This window comes from Lupinus angustifolius, chromosome LG09 (genome assembly GCF_001865875.1).
Source record: "Lupinus angustifolius cultivar Tanjil chromosome LG09, LupAngTanjil_v1.0, whole genome shotgun sequence".
Lineage (NCBI taxonomy): Eukaryota > Viridiplantae > Streptophyta > Magnoliopsida > Fabales > Fabaceae > Lupinus > Lupinus angustifolius.
Window position 1 is genome coordinate 3935402 of NC_032017.1, and position 19060 is coordinate 3954461.

At 27.7% G+C, this 19060-nt stretch overlaps 2 long non-coding RNA genes across 2 annotated transcripts; both read left to right on the top strand.

The window, feature by feature from the left end:
* Nucleotides 2668-3140, top strand: LOC109356127. The gene is made up of 2 exons (XR_002108710.1): nt 2668-2819; nt 2906-3140. It is a non-coding gene; the product is annotated as an uncharacterized LOC109356127 (long non-coding RNA).
* On the top strand, nt 18053-18403 carry LOC109356126. Its single transcript, XR_002108709.1, has 2 exons — nt 18053-18198; nt 18287-18403. It is a non-coding gene; the product is annotated as an uncharacterized LOC109356126 (long non-coding RNA).

Consider the following 19060-nt stretch of genomic DNA (forward strand, 5'->3'; position numbering starts at 1 on the left):
TTTGGTGCACATTTTAGAAAAATTACAAAACTAGTGTAACTTTATAGAAATCAGTAATGGAATTGCCGATTTATGTATTTTTTCTCTCTCTCCTCCCCTAAATCGGCACTGGGGAGGGAGTTTTATTAAAATATTTTTTTTAAACTCCCCCCTAAATCGTCAATGGGAGGAGTTTTATACTTTTTTATTTTTTTTTTATTTTTTTCTATCCCTTAAAGGCAACTAGAGAGTTTTTGATTATTTTTTTAACTTGTGGGGTTATATTATTAGTTTTAGGGTTTAATTTTTCAAACACAAATCCTAACAACACACAACATAATAAATTTTGTCAACCCTAACCCTAATAACATAACACAATAATGAAAAATACACATAATATTTTAATGAAAAACACACATAAAACACAGATGAACTTTATATTTGAATAAAATATTATGTGTGTTTTTCATTATTGTGTTCTGTTATTAGGGTTAGGGTTGACAAAATTTATTATGTTGGGTGTTGTTAGGATTTGTGTTTGAAAAATTAAACCCTAAAACTAATAATATAACTCCCACAAGTTAAAAAAAATCAAAAACTCTCCGGTTGCCGATTTAGGGGATAGAAAAAAATAAAAAAAAATAAAAAGTATAAAACTCCCCCTGACGATTTAGGGGGGAGTTTAAAAAAATATATTTTAATAAAACTCCCTCCCCATTGCCGATTTTGGGGAGGAGAGAGAAAAAAAATACATAAATCGGCAATTCCATTGCCGATTTTTATAAAGTTACACTAGTTTTGTAATTTTCTAAAAGGTACACCAAAACTATAATTTTTCGGTCAATGCACCACATCTATAAATTTCCCCTCTATACTGTGTATCTTCACTTCTCTTCCACTCCCAGTCTAAAAAACAAGATAAGGGTGAGTCACTCGATACGGTCGCGATACCATTTTGATGTGGATGCAAACGCCATTTAGTTATAGTTTTTTCCTATTTTTCTTGTGAATCCCGATTACACCGCAATTATGATTTGTTGTTGTTGCGGTGGATTGGAGAATGCTGAATGGCCACTTTAGTCCAATAATCTTCATATCAAGTATAAAAATCGGAGCCATGGGTTATGAATCTCCATCACTAGTAAGGTTGCATTTGTAAATGTTGTTGATAAAGTGAAAAGTGTTGTAGTTAAAGTGAAAAGTATTGGAGGCAAAACTGAAGAATAATTCAATACAAGGTCCATCACCTACTGAACCAGTCGACGTAACCTATTTATTTGTGATTAAAATAATAATTTAGTAAGTTAAAATAGTCACAATTTAGTATTTTATATAATATTATTGTTTTAATGATGATTGGATAATGACTTTACTACTCATATTACATCTTTATGTTCCTTTGAGTTGAGAAACAGTTGGAATACTATTATAATATCTATATTTATACTATTAAATTACTAGGATAAAAAATTAAATCCTTAGAGATATGACTTCATAAAAAATTGGACAATGAACTAATAAACTAAAGTTCCAATATGAAAATAAACAATTCAAATAAATTTCGTATCAATTTCATTGAGTTGCATTTGTAAAATACACTAATAATTGCAATCAAGAATAAGTTAAGAAATGATATTTCTTTTCATATTCCTCACTTATTTTTGCTTCCTTTTTAAAATTAAAATAAAAATCAGTTTAAGTGACTTATTAGAGACTTATTAGTCTAATAATGAATATATTTCATTTCTATATAAAAAATACCCATGGTTCTCATCGAATGCTTTTGAAATACCTAAATAATTAAGAGTTAATTACATTGACACCCATGAGTTTTAGTGAAATTACACAAATCACTCATTACTTTTCTACACTTACACAAACCTCCCATAGTTTTTATACTTTCGTTACAATGATCATTCCTATATGAGAAATAAGTGTAATCTTTTAAACAAAAAATGTGATAAATACAATTAAGTTAAACAAAACATGGTATATTGTGAGGAAAAATCCAAATAATATACAAATTATTGTATTTTTATTATTTTATGTTACAAAATGCATCAACAATTCTAAAAAAATATTATTTAAATCACTCTTATACTATATCGTAACGAACCAAAAATAATAAAGACGTATCGACTCATATATTATTTGGACTTGTCTCCACAATATATCATGTTTTGTTTAATTTAATTGCATTTATCATTTTTTTTGTTCACAAAATTACACTTATTTCTCATGCAGAGGTGGTCAGTGTAATGAAAGTATAAAAATGAGGGGGGTTTGTGTAGGTGTAAAAAAGTGAGGGGTAGTTTATGTAATTTCACTAAAACTCAGGGGGTATCAGTATAATTTACTCAATAATTAATTATCTAATTATTTGGTTATAATTAATTATTCTGATTATTAATAAGGTGTTGGTCTAATTGTGTAAGGACTAACAAATCATTGGTGCATTCGTAAAGGCCCGCTAGATTCTCATGGTGACCAAAAGGTCAAAAGTTCAATTTCTAAGAACAATACTTGTTGGGAAGTGTATCCATGAATCTCGAAAGAGATCAGTTCCTTACCAAAAGGTGAGAGATATGTTGATTGTATAAAAAAATGTTTATTTTGTTTGTGGCAAAAGATTTTGAAACTTAGTCATTTCTATTCAATGCCATTCATATTCAATGCATATTGCAATCTTCTACTAATATAAAAGAGCATCATCCCTAGGCTAGACATATACACATCAAAGGTGCATTGTTATTGTTTCAACAAATATAAAACAATTATGGCTAAGTTTGTTATCATGCTAGCTTTTTTGGTTGTGCTTCTTATTGGAAACGTTGTTCATGGTAAGATCTCTCTTATTCCACATGAGTAACCCCAAAATTTATACAAAATCAATTTTTTATTAAACGAACTTTATGCAACTTTGCAGGTCACATTTCTCCGGATGCAATGCTACCTTGCAAGAATAACAGTGATTGTGTTAACTGTAGTTGTCCCATTCATTGTAGAGATAAAAGTGTACGATGTTTACTTGGGGTATGCAGGTGCGGTTGCGGTTACTGCGAGAGAGAAAGTCTTTTAAATTGAGATTAACATGGTGAAAGTTATGTTTACCTTTCCAAAGAATAAAATGATATTATACTAAAATAGTTTTTTGTTTCTAATTTTATCTTTTAGTGTCGCTTTAGTTTTAAGATCATAAATCCCAAACCTCATGCTTGCTAATCTGGTTCAACAGTTAAATAAAAATAGGTTTTTCCAAAAGTATAACATTAATCGAAAAATTATGTGAATTTAATATAATTTTCTATAGAATAAAGTTATTCCATTCATAAATAAAAAGTAATTGCTAAGTATATATATCGTATCACCTCACATGTTTAGATATGAAATTAAGGAGTTTTCGTTTTGTGTTGAAAGAAAGCACAATAATCCTTGTACTTATCTTGAACCAAGAAATCATATGTTTCTAATTTTACTAGTACTATTCAAATTCAAGAGATACTTTTTATTTTTTATTCATTACACAAAATAGAATGGGTTAATTGTCTAAAGCATGGCTTTATTTTAAACTAATTATCAGAATACATATGTCTTCACATTATTTACCGCACATGGTTTGTTGGAAAAACTGTGTACCAAAGTAAGTATGTTTTTTTTCCATTTGGAAAATATTTATTTAAGAATAATGATATATTTTCTTATTAAATCTTTCTATCTACAAAACAATGATACTTATTACTTATAAACCAATCATTAATAATAAGGTATTACTTTATAATTTATTTCATTTTTTTTGTGAGTAAGAAAATTAATAAGAGAATTTAGTAGGATATTTAAATACTAGATGTGTTGCATCACACGTTAAGGTTCAACCAAGCTGTCATGTGGCTATTTATTTTATGAAGAAATTATAAAAAAATATTATATTTTTGCCACATGTCTTGCAATGGCGAGTAATAATCACAGAAATCACACTTACCAAATATTAAACCCCTCCAACCTTGCCATCCATCCCCAATCAATTTTCTCAACTCTCCTCCTTTACTTATTTTAATATTTTAATAAATGCATGACTTTTTTTAATAATAATAATAAATGCATGACTTTTTTTAATAATAATAATAAATGCATAGTTACTAATAATAAAAGAATAATAGAAAAGGATGCATGTGAAGATATCGTAAGAGTTTTTTACATTGTCAATGTATCAACTATCTCCTAAATAAAATATAATTAATGGTGGATAATATAATGATAGTGTATAAATTTTTATACTGCCAATGCGTAGATAATAAACTCAAACAATAATTTATTAAGAGTAATATTATATCATTCGACCTAAAAATGACACGTGTCATTTATATTCAATCATTATTAAATAAAGTATCACTTTATGACATATGTCATTTTTTGTGGCTAGTAAAATTAATATGATGATTTATCATTTTTCATCTATTAATAATCACAAATGTAATATATCATAATAATAATGATAAGTATAATAATCTATTAATAATCATAAATGTAATATATCATAATAATAGTGATAAGTATAATAATCTATTAATAATAATAAATGCACCATATAATGATAACTGATAAGAATTAACTAATATGAATTGTACAATTAAGGTGAGATGAATTGCTTCATCCTCTTCATCTTTAGAGTGGGAGGATTTCACAATATATTTTGTACTACTAAGAATGTTTTTTCACTCTTTGAGTAATAAATTAATCACTTTGGGAGTATGTTGCTACTCCCAACAAGTATCGCTCTCAGGAATCAAACTTTTAAATTATGGTCATTTTGGAGATCTAATTAGACCTTATACCATCATACGAGCAACTTATGGGGAAAGGAATTGACAATATGTATTCGATTACAGTATAAAGCTTTAAGGAGCTAATCCACCAAAGTTGTTTATAAAATCGTAAAGGTGATGCTCATAGTTGTGATGTTTGTTAAATGTCTGGAGCATGAAGGTTTACTTTTTAGAATGTAGTTTTTGTTAGTCGGGATAGTGTTAAACAGTAGTCTTTTAACCACGAGTCAAATGAAAAGGACAAATAAAATAGGTGGCAAAATACAATTCAATATAAACTTATTATTATATACGTAATAGTTATTTCTATGTTGTTTACATGTCTTAATTAAGAAGGGTAATTAGGAAGGTTTGATAGCGCTCCTCTCACCCTTATCTCTCCATATGCTACTTATTTAATATATAAATTTAATATATATTTTTGAATATTTAATAATTAAAATAAAATTTTAAAACAGAAAATAATAAAGTTTATTGCCACATAAAATATTAGCTTTCTACAATATAGTATGTATAAATTTTATGAGAATGTGATAAGTAAGTTCAATTATATTTTATAGTATTTAACATATATAATTATAGATGGAATTATTTATATATAATAATTTTTATATTTTGAACGAAAAAATAATAGCATGAATGTTCTTTTATAAGAACTTTTTACATCAAGAAATATTAAAATTTTATTTAAGAATTTTTTTGTAGGACCCTCCTTTTATTTCATATAAAATAAATTATAAAATTATTATATATTAAATTATTTTTAAAATAAAAAGTACATAATAATGTGTAATTCTTGTATAAAAAATCGCAAGTATAATACTACAAGTTCAAAATGAAACAATATGCAAAAACATAAATTTACAGTTTCAGTTGCTTTAAACTATACTATTAAAATAATAATTTCAAATTAAAAATATATCACTTGTTGAAATAAGCTTCCGTTACCAAAAATCAATGAGAAACTTATTATTAGTCAAATAAACTAATTGATGTGAGTCAACATACTTTAAAAAAACAACAAAAGTTTACATGGGCAAATGTATGCTTTTAGATTCTCATAATGTCTTGAGTAAATTGTAATGATCTCAAGCCACCAAATAATTTACCTATGTATTAAAATAAAAATTAAATATTGCTTAAAAATTGATAACTATCACATAAGTGAAATGGAGAGAGTGAAGTTTAAACCGTCTCTATCTAACTCGGACCACTTCATTGTATTTTTTAAAATGTTTTTTAATTAGCTTTCACTTAAGTTATTTTTTTTGCTTGGCAAACAAAGAATTTTTTTCACTTTTAGTTATTTATGAATTAATATGTCATTTCATTAGTAAGACATGTAAGATGAGTGTTGAAATATTAATCCTGTCATAGTAATAATCAAATTCAAATAGTCATTCTTTGGAATTGTAATTGAATATTAATTAGGATACCAATGGAGTATTTTATTTTTGAATTAGCATGTAAATATTAAACAACACATGTAAATGATTGTCAGAAGAATTAGTGTCGTTAAAACCATACCGATTATCAAACTGGTCAGAGTACTAGTATAATGATACAGTGGTTCAGTAATTAAACCGTTTGCCGGTTAAATCGGACATGCATACTTATATATATATAAACAACCTATAATAAAAAAATCAAATAGGTAGATACTCAAATTTATAATTCATATTCATAATCTACTCAAAGTTCACATAAACAAACAACTTTAAGTCTTTAACAAATTCAAAGTCTAAATTACAAAACATATATGAATTCAAAATTATCATTTAACAACCGCAAAATATAAATAAATGACACAAGTTCACAACTCACTCTACAAAACAAATAAATTTGGAGTTTTAACATTTAACACCAAGTTGCAAAGGTGTCTCATATCGAGATTATATTTTTACATCAAATCTTATCTCCAGATACTCCCAGATTACACAAATGTCACTAATATTACACACAAATGTTAAGAACCAAAAGGTGTAATCTAAGTATGCCTTGGAAACATGTGCCTTGAAGTTTTGAAGAAGAGTTGGAAAGATGGATCACATTGTAATGAGTTTTTAAGTTTTTTTTTCAAAAACAATTTGTGTATAGACCAATCGGTTTAGTCAAATACCTTCCGGTTCACTGGTTTTTGATCGATTTTGACCATTTTTTATACTTGACCGGTTCAATATCTATGTCGTACCAGTTAGGGGTCCAGTTTATCGGTTTTCTGGTCGAACCGGCTGGTACGGTACAATTTTTACATCATTGGTCAGAATATGCATTTATTCCAAAACAATGGACTTAGAACCACTATTGTTTAAAACATATTGATTATCAAACCGGTCAGGGTACTGATATAGTGGTACAGTAGTTCAACTGATAGTTGAGTAATTAAACTACATGTTGGTTAAACTGGACATACCTACTTATATTTATATAATAAACCTATAACAAAAAAAATTCAAATAGATAGATACTCAAATTTATAATCCATATTCATAATCTACTCAAAATTCACAAAAACAAACAACTTTTAGTCTTTAACAAATTCAAAGTCTAAATTGTAAAACATATATCAATCCAAAAGTATTACTTAACAAACGCAAAAAATAAATAAATGATACAAGTTCGTAACACACCCTACAAAACAAATAAATTTGTAGTTTTAACATTTAACATCAAGAATTAAAGTTGTTTAATATCGATGTTCCATTTTTGCACCAAATCCTACCTTTAGAGTGTTTACTCCAAAGATTACACAAATATCACTAAGATTACACACCAATGTTAGGAACCAAAATGTGTAATCTACATATGTCTTAAAAGCATGTGTCTTGAAGTGTTGAATAAAGATTGGAAAGAGGGGTCACCTTGTAATGATTTTTAAGTTTTTTTCTAAAAAAATATATGTATAAACCAGCCGATTTAGTTAAATTCCGTCCATTTCACCGATTTTGACCGGTTTTCAATTAGTTTTGACCGATTTTGATATTTGGTCGGTTCAACATTCATACCGCATCAATTAAGAGTCTGATTCACCAGTTTTCCAGTCGAACCGGCCGACACGATACAGTTTTTATATCACAACACTAGTCAAATGCATACTCACACTTCATTGGAAAAATAATTAAAGAATTTAAAAACTCCCAATTCTAAAAGAGAAATTGGGATCTTGAGTGGTCCAAAATAAATTCTTATTTTCTGTTTTATATATATCTTCGTTGTAATATTGATTTAAATCCTACATTTTTATCGGATTTTATTCCAAAATTTGAAACATATTAATTTATTTTTATCAGAATATATCTATTAATTAGCATGTAGTGGGAGAGAAATTAAGTCATAATATATGAAGATTAATTTTATAAAATATATAATTATTGACATAATTAATTAAAATAATCATATTAACTAATATCCCTAAATCATGTTAACTAATAAAATATATGTCTTTTTAATAATTCTACGGGAATTAATTAATGATATTAATTAAGATGGTTATTTATACTAATATGATAATAATTATACATATTTTTATAAAATTAGTCATTATTATGACTTACATTTTCTTTCCCATTATATTCTAACTAATAAAGATATTTTGATAATAAAAGTAATTAATATTAAAAATTTGGAATAAAATCCTATAAAAATGTAGGACTAAAATCAATATTTCAAAGAAGACTACTATAAAAGAATTATAATTTAATTTGGATTACTCATGATCCCAATCTCTCTTTTAAGAAGAAGGAGTTTTTGAAGTCTTTAATTATTTTTCCAATAAAGTGTGAGCATACATTTCACTACTATTCTCATAGGAAACAAATTCCTCCTATCAAAGAATTAAGCTATAATTATTCTATTCCTAAGGAATGAGATAATACTAGAAGATAATGTTCATATTTCATTGATTCCTTCGTTATGGATGAACAAAGTACTATTTAAAGAAAATAAAGAGATCCTAAAATGATGATGACCATACAAGTGTCATCATCTTACAATAAGAAAATTGTAGAATATAATATCAATACTAAATTTTAATATAATCAACTATAATATTTTATCCTATCTTTTTTTAATAATTCCCATAATAAGGATTCTATCATATTCTAAGTCTATTGTGTTGGAATAAGTGTATATTCCAATAATTCTTTGATATTACTATTCTGGTATTAATATTTCAACATTAATCTTATATGCCATACTAATTAAATGAGATACTAATTCATAAATAAATTACAAATCTGATTAAAAAACACATAAATTTCATTCTATCCATTTCTTTCCTATTTCACTCATATGATAGATTTTAATTATTAAACAATATTTATATAACACCCCATTTTTGTAACTAGGAAATTAAAATTTTGTTACGAAAAATATGGTGAAAGCTTATAGAAAGTTAAACTCAAGATATTAGAAAATCAGAGTAAACTTAAAACTCCTATTGACTAATAAGTTTGAAATGTAGAAACATCAAACATTATCTCAACTCCAAGAACGATGCATTACGATCAACCTCAAAATCCAATATGATTTATCTAGTCATCCCTTTCATGCAATTTTAGAAAATCATTAATTGACACCCCGTTTTTGCAACTAAGAAATTAAAATTTTGTTATGAAAATATGGTGAAAGCTTATAGAAAGTTAAACTCAAGATTTTAGAAAATCAGAGTAAACTTAAAACTAATTTTGACTAACAAGTTCGAAATGTAGAAACACCAAACATTATCTTAACTCCAAGAACGAGGCATTACGATCAACCTAGCTCAAAACTCAATATGATCTATCTAATCATCCCTTTGAATAATGCAATTTTAGAAAATCATTAATTAAAATTTTATAAACATAATAATTATAAAAAACATCATATGTGCTAAAATAATCTTTCATAAAATGTGTCTTAACAAAAATTTGTTCAGAAAAACCAAAAGGTTTTTCCTATATCAGAGTCAATAATCTCAACATAGACAATATACTTAATTAAACATCAACTAGGTTCTTATGGTATATTCATCAATGAATATTCAAAGTGCAACTGCAACAAACATGTTCGTATACATGATATAGACAAAAGAAAAGAACAAAATGGTGTAAAACCAACTATGGTGAATAAAACATGAAATTTCATAGAGAATAACATTAAATGAGACAACCTATAACACAAATATAACCAACTAATGTCAAATATATGCAAATGATGCATGAATTTAGTGTCTTACGTAATAGGATATTCAAATCCACAATTAACATTCTCTTTAATGCAATGTATATGTATGTCGACCAACCAATCTCCATCAAAATGCCCAACGACTAAGATTCTAGTGGGAATGCAATTGGGAGTACAAATTTCCTTAACAATGGAAAGAAATAATATCAATTATTTTCAATTTCTTCTAAGAGAAGTGTTTATGTGTCAAGCCCAATCCGTTTTAGCAATCCTCTCTACCAATCATGAAATGTGCAAGGGAGTGCCAGAGGCAACTTAGTTTGCATGTAGGACTATCCTGATTAAATGGGTAATGAACTCAGACTCTTACTAAACTATCCCACCCAAGCAATCCTTCAAAGTTTCTTGACAAATCATGGTTATACCGCCCCTATCCAAATCCACAAATATTTTTATAACCATATCTTTCTATTTTCTCCAACTTCAACTAGAAGAATGCAATGCATGCACATTGGTCGAAGTTAGCCTATTAAGTATTTTAGTCAAGGTATCTCAATTTTTATTTCAATAAGTATTACTTGAGTTAGTGATATCAACCTTAGTGCATTGTTATCATACCAAATCCAATGGATGAGCTCAATATGTTAACTTAGTGAGCAAATATCATTAGGAAAAGCCCCAAATATCACTAGACTCTCAAGTGTATGAATAACCTTAGGATCTCAATCAATCAAATGTTTGAAAAACATCATCTAAGTTAGTTATCTTAGCCACAATGCCTTTTTACTATGTCATGTCCTTAGGATAAGCTCAAAATACTAACTTACTGATCAAATATCATTGGACAAAACCTCAAATATCACTATACTTTCAAGTATATGAATAACCATAGGCTTTTATCAAACTCCATTGTCCATCCTCGGTCACCAAGGGAACTTAAAGATACCTATCTTTTTATCAAGCAAAATATTTTAAAAGTTTTATCTCCAACTATTCATAAAACCAAAATCATATTTTCTTATTTTTTTCAAAATACTAACTCTTACTCACTCTTTTTTACGGATCGCCAGGGCATGCAGGGAGTGGTGCTATTTTCAGGGATGATAAGGGAAGGTGCTTGGGTTGCTTTGCTTCTTATTTCAGCATTCAAGACTCTATCTTTGCTGAGGTGCTAGCTGCAATTATGGCTATTTAATTAGCTCATTCTAAAAGTTGGTTATTTGTTTGGTTAGAGTGTGATTCAACCGTGGTGGTGGACATATTCAAGGGCAATAAACCGGTGCCTTGGAAGTTAAGTAACCTCATGAACAAGTGCAAAATGCTAATGATGGATATGCAAGTTCAAGTATCGCACATCTTTAGGGAAGGGAATGCTTGTGCTGATAAGCTTGCCAATTTTGGTGTAATGTCTAGATTGGATTGTTGGTGGGAGTCCCCTCCTTCATTCTTGTTGCATGATTTCCATAGAAACTTGTTGTTGCTTCCTAATTATAGGTTTAGGGGCTTGTAATGGTCTTTCTTTACTAATATATTTTCGGGTGTGTTGACACCTTTGTTAAAAAAAAAACATACTAGTCACTAGTTTTTCTAATCCAACAAACTTATTTATTTTCCATGATCACACTTAATATTTATGTTTAATCCCAATATAAAGTTTCTCATATTCCTCACAACTAACTTATAACTTTCTCAAGTCCAATGAAGCCCTAATTTCAAATCAGTATTTTCATACAAACACATAAATCAACATCAAATTAATTGCAATTGAGATATTTCCAAATTACAACCTTGCCACAAACAATACAAAATATATAATAACAATAAGATATAAAATAAACTGAATATTCAATTACACATATAAAATAATTATCAAGTTATCATAAAGACTCACATACATTGAAGTATAATTATTTAACGATCTTTCATGACGATGTAATACCATAAGTGAGCATCTCACATTTTGGTAAACAAAAACAAATTCATAAACATATATTATCGGCAAATCAAATATATAAGACTATATACACCAACATGGAAAAAGTAAGGACTCTTACATGAAAAACAAGTTCTCATGATAGTTCCTAATCTATAAGACTCCCCAACTTTAGAGGGCATCGAAAATAAGAACTTCAATGAAATACTATATAACCACATTGGTCTTCTCCCTCATTTGAGTTAGCGTAAGCTCCTTGTCAAACAAACTATATCTCTCATCATCACCTTCAACTATAAAATCTTTTCTTATACACATGCCAGTAATAATCAATACAACAAATCAAATTCTACTCTACGATAAATCTAACAACTAATCCAACACCAGTCAACAATTTAGAAAAGTAGCATGCATAACTACACATACAAAAATAAAATAAAACACATAGTACTTTGTTTTATTATTAATGTGTACAGTATATATATCTAACCTACTATACTGTTTTAGAAAAATAACCTTAAAACCTATTTTATAAACAATCAACATTAAAGTCACCTTTTTAGATTAAAAGTATCAGTTAGATGATTGATAGTTTTAAGATTAATACTTCCACAAAAATTTGACTCCTACAAAATCATAACTCATAACAATCTACACTCACCTACCATTTGAGTAAATAAAAAAAGCTCTGCCATTTGATCAAACCCTATCCCTTAATCCACTATGAGTTATAGACTATGTGAAAAGAGGAAATTGATAGATCCTAGTGTTAACATATACAAAAGTGAAGACAATAGTCTTTTCTGGTGTTTGTGATTCAATTATTTTCTTGTTATGTCATTAATATACCCCACTTTTCATACTAGAGGCACAAATAAAGGGGACATATATAAATGATTCTTTTTCTTTTCTCTCTACAAACATGTATCTTAAGTTATGTAGGAGTTTGCTTTTATGCAACAAAAGCCTTGAAAAGTACGTGTACTTTGCATCATTAACAATGCATGAGGGTGAACAGAAAAGAAATTGAATAAGAACTCAAACCCTTATGATGAGAAGAAGTGAGGTGGAGTGAGACAAGGTTTTCACTCTTTCATCGTCTCTTTGGCGGCAGTAAATGTCTGTTTGTATGGGGAAGGTTAATTTTATCTTCTCACCCAATTGCCTTAGGGTTATATATTATAGTATGAGGAAAATAGGTTAAAAGGCTATTAAAGATAATATTTGATGTTATTTTGATCTTTTTTTATAAGAAAGATAATTGGAATAAAAATACAAGGGTGCTAACCCAAGAAGAACAAAGATACAAGGGCAACAATCACAAATAACCCAAAATACACATCTAAGGATCTACACACTAATTAGTAAAAGAAAACAAAGTGTAGTTGGATTTGGAATAAAACAATAACCAAGACTGCACTTTAATTGAATTCAACAAGCGTTAAACTCCTGGCCTAAAATATTACATCATTCCTCAATAACCAAATCAATCAAACAACCAAAAATCAATGAATAGAAAAGGCATTTTGGCTGCAATTTAAATCTCCAACAACAAAATTAATGTTCCAAGCAGTGGCAGATCTTGATCTAAATTTTAACAATGTGTAATTAAAGTTAATTGTGTAACAAAAAATATAAAGAAACATACATAATTAGATCATATGTAAAATTTTCAGCTATTTTTTTTCCTAATATAAATCATTATGTTGTCTATAAGAAATTCATCTTCAATCTTATTATGTAACTTTATTTGGTTATTTTTATTGCTGGAAATGATATTTATGTAGTAGTTGCACTATAACAGTTAAGATAAGATAATAACTTGATAAAGCAAGGTATAACTAACGACATATGGTTGAGAGTTTTTCAAACTTGAATGGCTAGCGAAACCAAGAATAAAATGTTGAAAATGATATTCGAAACTAATCTTCTCTTGTTCATTGAAATTTTTGACAATTTTTGGACAAAAATACATATATTACCAATATTAAATGACATATAAATATCATTAGGAAATATTTTATCAATACATATATAATCTCTTTCGTTAAGTGTAATATCTGTAAGAACTCAAATGAAATCATATTATTATAAGTAACATTAACATCTATACGTATAAGACAACTTCGTACATTGTGTATAATTTTTAGAAGGATTATACAAGTTGTAGTATGTTTATTTACCAAACTAAAAATAAAGAAGTATGTGGCCTCCAATGGATATCTCCATAAAGACAGACGTCGTTTGGATGTAGGTAAATATAATACATCTGTTGTTTCAAAAAATGTGTTACTCTATGTGTCACTTGACATAATTGATTGAAAAAATATATTTTATAATTTATAAGTTTAATAATTAATTGTTTTTATGGTCTTCTATAGAAAATGACACATTGAACGACACATTTTATATATGGGATATAAAATGTGTTATTTAGGTAAAAATGTAAAAAAAAAAAAAAATTAAAAACATTTCAAGGGGCAATTGCCCCATCTTTTCTTTAGATCATCTGCCATTGGTTATGGTGATTATCACAACCGCAATAATGTAGATGCATCATGTGATGTGGTTCACAATTTGAATAACTAACAATAACTCATGTAGTATAAGATCCTTCTCTTTCTTTCTGTTTGTGGGAAGCTTAATGATGGGTTTAGTGGGAACATCACCACCAAAGGTTAAACAAGGTATGAATTCCTCCACCACTCACCTCTTCAAGGAGTTCCACGGCATCAACATTCGTGACACCTTTAGAATCCTTCTACATATGAGAAACTTAAAGAACGAAGAATGAGAAATAAAGATTGATAATATTCTCATTGAATGAATTGAATTGATTGAATAAGAAGTGAGCCAATATGACTTATTTATACAAGAGAAAATAATGAAAAGGAAGCTTGTAAAGCAAGTAACTAACATAAACCTAACTTGCTAATTCCTTACTTTCTAACCAACTATCATCTTCCAAAATAACCTATCATATATCTTTAATACTTATCAGCACAAGCATTGCCTTGTCTAAAAATATGGCTAACTGTAAATTGCATAGAATTTATAAGTTGTCGGTATTTGTTCATGAAGTTACTTAACTTGCAAGGAACCGGCTTGGAACCTAGAAAAATGTCCACCACCACTTTTGAATCGCACTCCAACCATATTGATCTCTAACATTTTGAATGAGCTATTGTGACTGCCAATATTGCAGCAAGCAACTCTGCATAAATAGAGTTTTGTATATTAAAGTAAGATGCAAAGCACCCTATGAATTTTCCATAACTATTTCTGAAAATCCCCCCCCCCTCCCGCATGGGCTGGGCAACCAGGAGTTGCACCATCCGAATTGGCTTTCACCCAACCGAGAGAAGGAGCCTTACACATGACCTCTATGATTGAGGGAGTCTTGCTATAGTTACCTTTTATTTTGAAAGCTTTCAGCAAATTGAACTCTATCAATGATTTTTTCGCACAAAGTTTGCTAAAGTTTCTAGTGAATGCAATGTCTACTCTGATTCTTGTCATCACTTTAGCGAGCCTGATTTCAATATCATTAAATCTAGCTTTGTTTCTACAAAACCAAATGGTGGAAAATACAATGACAATGTAAAAAACTCTTATACTACAAATATAAATATATATATTTTTGTCATTTTGAATTGTAGTTGTGATTGCAATTACGGCTATTGTGATTATAATCACTGCTCCAATTACGACATGTATTGCACATGTTGTCGCCTGATTATTTTATGATTTCACAAAATGCAAAAAAAAAATTCAACTACAGTAATATCTTTAATCATTTTAAAGGCTTCTTGTTGCTACTTCCTATTAAGACTTTGAATCATCTAAATTAACTATTTAAATTAGATTTATAATTAAAAAACAAACTTATGATCATTAAAAATGTGAAATTAAAATATATATAAATTCAACCAAACTTCAAATATTATATTAAAAAGAAGTAAAGAACTAAAACTTCACCATTCAAGGTTTTTTAATTTTCTCCATTTTGTGCCAAAATATTCTCACCCTTTCTTAATTTTCCCCTTTTGGGCCATGACTCATGCTTCCCAGGTTTATTTTCCTTAATCCTCAATTATTTTTTATTGGGTATTCCTAAATACACATATTAATAGAAATAAATTAAAAATTCTTATACCACTTCAACATCCTCTTTCAATGTTCTTTTCTTATTCTTCAATCCCTAATTTCACAATTTCCATTTGTAATATTCTTTTTTGCTGTATTTGTTAAGGTTGAATGGGTATATGCTCCTATAGTTATATTTATTTGGTATCTTAACATGTCCAAATCACACAAAATTGAATATGTTTGGATCACGTTGGATTTATTTTTTAAAGACTGATTGGTCTGTTCCGGATTTTGGTTTTATAAATTTTAAGTTTGTAATACTTTTAAGTGTCATTCAAACTTAATCTTTAAGTCATAACTCCAAAATTGCACTTCTCTTATATTTGTTATATTCTATAATACACACAAATACACATATGTCACTATCTTCTAATCATATTGATTATTTAATACACTTTTATAGAACTTAAACCAATCTCACAACCAAATGAAGAGGATTCGAGTGTTGACTTTGATTAGGTGTATTATAACCAATTTTATTACTTTGAAAGTATTATTGTTATTAATGTCGGTGAAACACTTCTAATTGTTAAAATTATGTTGCTGGTGTTTAGATTTGTATTTTTGCTATCTTGTTGTTTTGATGTCTTTTTATTATTGATGTCTCGTTGTTGATGTTGACATTTTTTGCTTTTATTATTAATGTCTTATTGTTATTTACTATTTTATGATGTAGTTTACTTATACTATTGTTGTATATTTTTTAATATTGTTTTGATATTGTTGAACACTATTTTTATTGTTGTTTTATGCTTAATATTATTTAGTCATTTTTATGAGATTTTATTATATGTGCAATTTTATAATTTTATATAAAAAACTAATCGAAACCGAGCCGAAACTACATATATTATTTGGATCGGATTCGATCGGATATCTTAATATAAATAGACCGACTAGACCAGACTGAATATCAATTATGTGTTTGGGTCGTCATAAGGTGGGATGTTGGTGAAGAGGGTAGTCGTAAGAAATAGAGTGCAGGAGGTTGTGGGTTCGAGTCACACCATCAACAAAAAATGCGAGTTATAAGGTGGTTTGATGGTAGGGTGTAGGAGGTTGAGGGTGGAGTTTCACCTACAACAAAATATTAACATGCATTAACAACTAACATACTAACAATTGTCGATCAAAAAAAATTATGTGTTTGGGTCATATCATTTTTTATCTAAAAACTAATCCAAATGGACCGTAAACACTCATACTCCTCACTCAATCAAAAATTTAAAATTATCTATTTCATCTTATTTACCACTCTTGTTAGCATTGGGGACAATTTCCCTTTTTATGCATCTCTCCCAATGACCCTAGTTATTATAAAGTTAACAATATAATAATATTATATTATTTATCTAAGTAAAATAATATAATAATTGTAAATTGTTAATGAGTTAATTAACATATAATTATATTGACTCAAATAATTTATATGATTCAAACCTAAGTTAATAACATTTAGTAACATAATATTAATTAAATATTATATTAACTTAATATTATATTAACTAATAATAAAATAATTAACAATAATATTATTAATATTACATTATTAACTAAATATAATATTAATAATATCTAATAAAATTAAATATTATATTAATTAATAATATAATATATTAATTGCAATATTAATAAGATTCAATATAAAAAATATTGGTTATGTCATTTAATTTTATCATTTCAAATTTTTCGATATAATTTAATTTATGTTTTTGTTTTGTACTAATTTAACTTTAACAGAAGAAACACGGAACGACCCATGTGAACGCACAAATATATTGCTTTTTTATTATTAAATTAATATAATATTAATGATATCTAGTATTAACTTCATTTATATGAATCAGTAATATTTAGTTACATAATATTATTTAATTATTACATTAATTTAATATTATAGTAATTAATAACATAATATGTTAACTTATAAATATGTTAATACTACTAATAAAACAATATCATTTGACTTTATATGAGTTAATAATATTATATTATCCTCTCTAGCCTAGATATAAACACATCAAAGGTGCACGCACTTATTGTTCCAACAAATCTAAAATAATTATGGATAAGTCTGTTATCATGCTAGCTTTTTTGGTTGTGCTTCTCGCTGGGAATGTTGTTCATGGTAAGATCTCTTATTCCATGTGAGTAACCACATAGTATATACAAAATCATTTTTTATATCAAATTAATACGTTATGCAACTTTAATTTGTAGGTCAAACTTCTCAGGATAGAATTATACCTTGCAAGGATAAGAGTGAATGTGTCAACTGTACTTGTCCCATTACATGTCGAGTTCAAGAAACAGTATGTCGCCGTGGACAATGCAAATGTGGTTGTGGGTATTGCCTGAGAAATAATTTCTGAAATTGAGATTAACATTCTGAAGTGAAAGTGTTATGTTTCTTTCATTAACTCTCCTAATAATAATTGGAATAAGTTAGGAGTTGCTGCCTATACATTTGTATTAATGTAACTTCTTATTATATCTTCCTTCATCTAATATATTTGTCGGGTGTAGTTGCACCATTTGCTTAAAAAAAGAAATGATATTATACTAAAATAGTTTTATTTTAATTTTATCATTAGCATCGTTTTGGTTTTTAGATCATAAATCCAAAATCTCATGCCTGCTAATCTGCTTCATCAGCTCAAATAAAAATAGGTTCTTCCAAAAGTATAATATTAGTTGAATAATTATCTGAGTTTAATATAACCTTCCATAATAATAAAGTTATTCCATTCATTAAAAAATGAAGTGCTATGTATATATATCGTATCTTGAACCAAAGGAATTATTTACCACAAGGTTTAATTGTTGGGAAAATGTATACATATATATATATATATATATAAGGCAATATGGTGGTAGGATTCTGAAACTCACCCTCCATAAAAGTATTATCCATTTTGCAGATGAATCTTTCTCATATGCTTAAACTCAACTATCACATGGCTAGTTTTGTTGAACATAAAATTATAATAAAATAACATATTTATGCCACCTG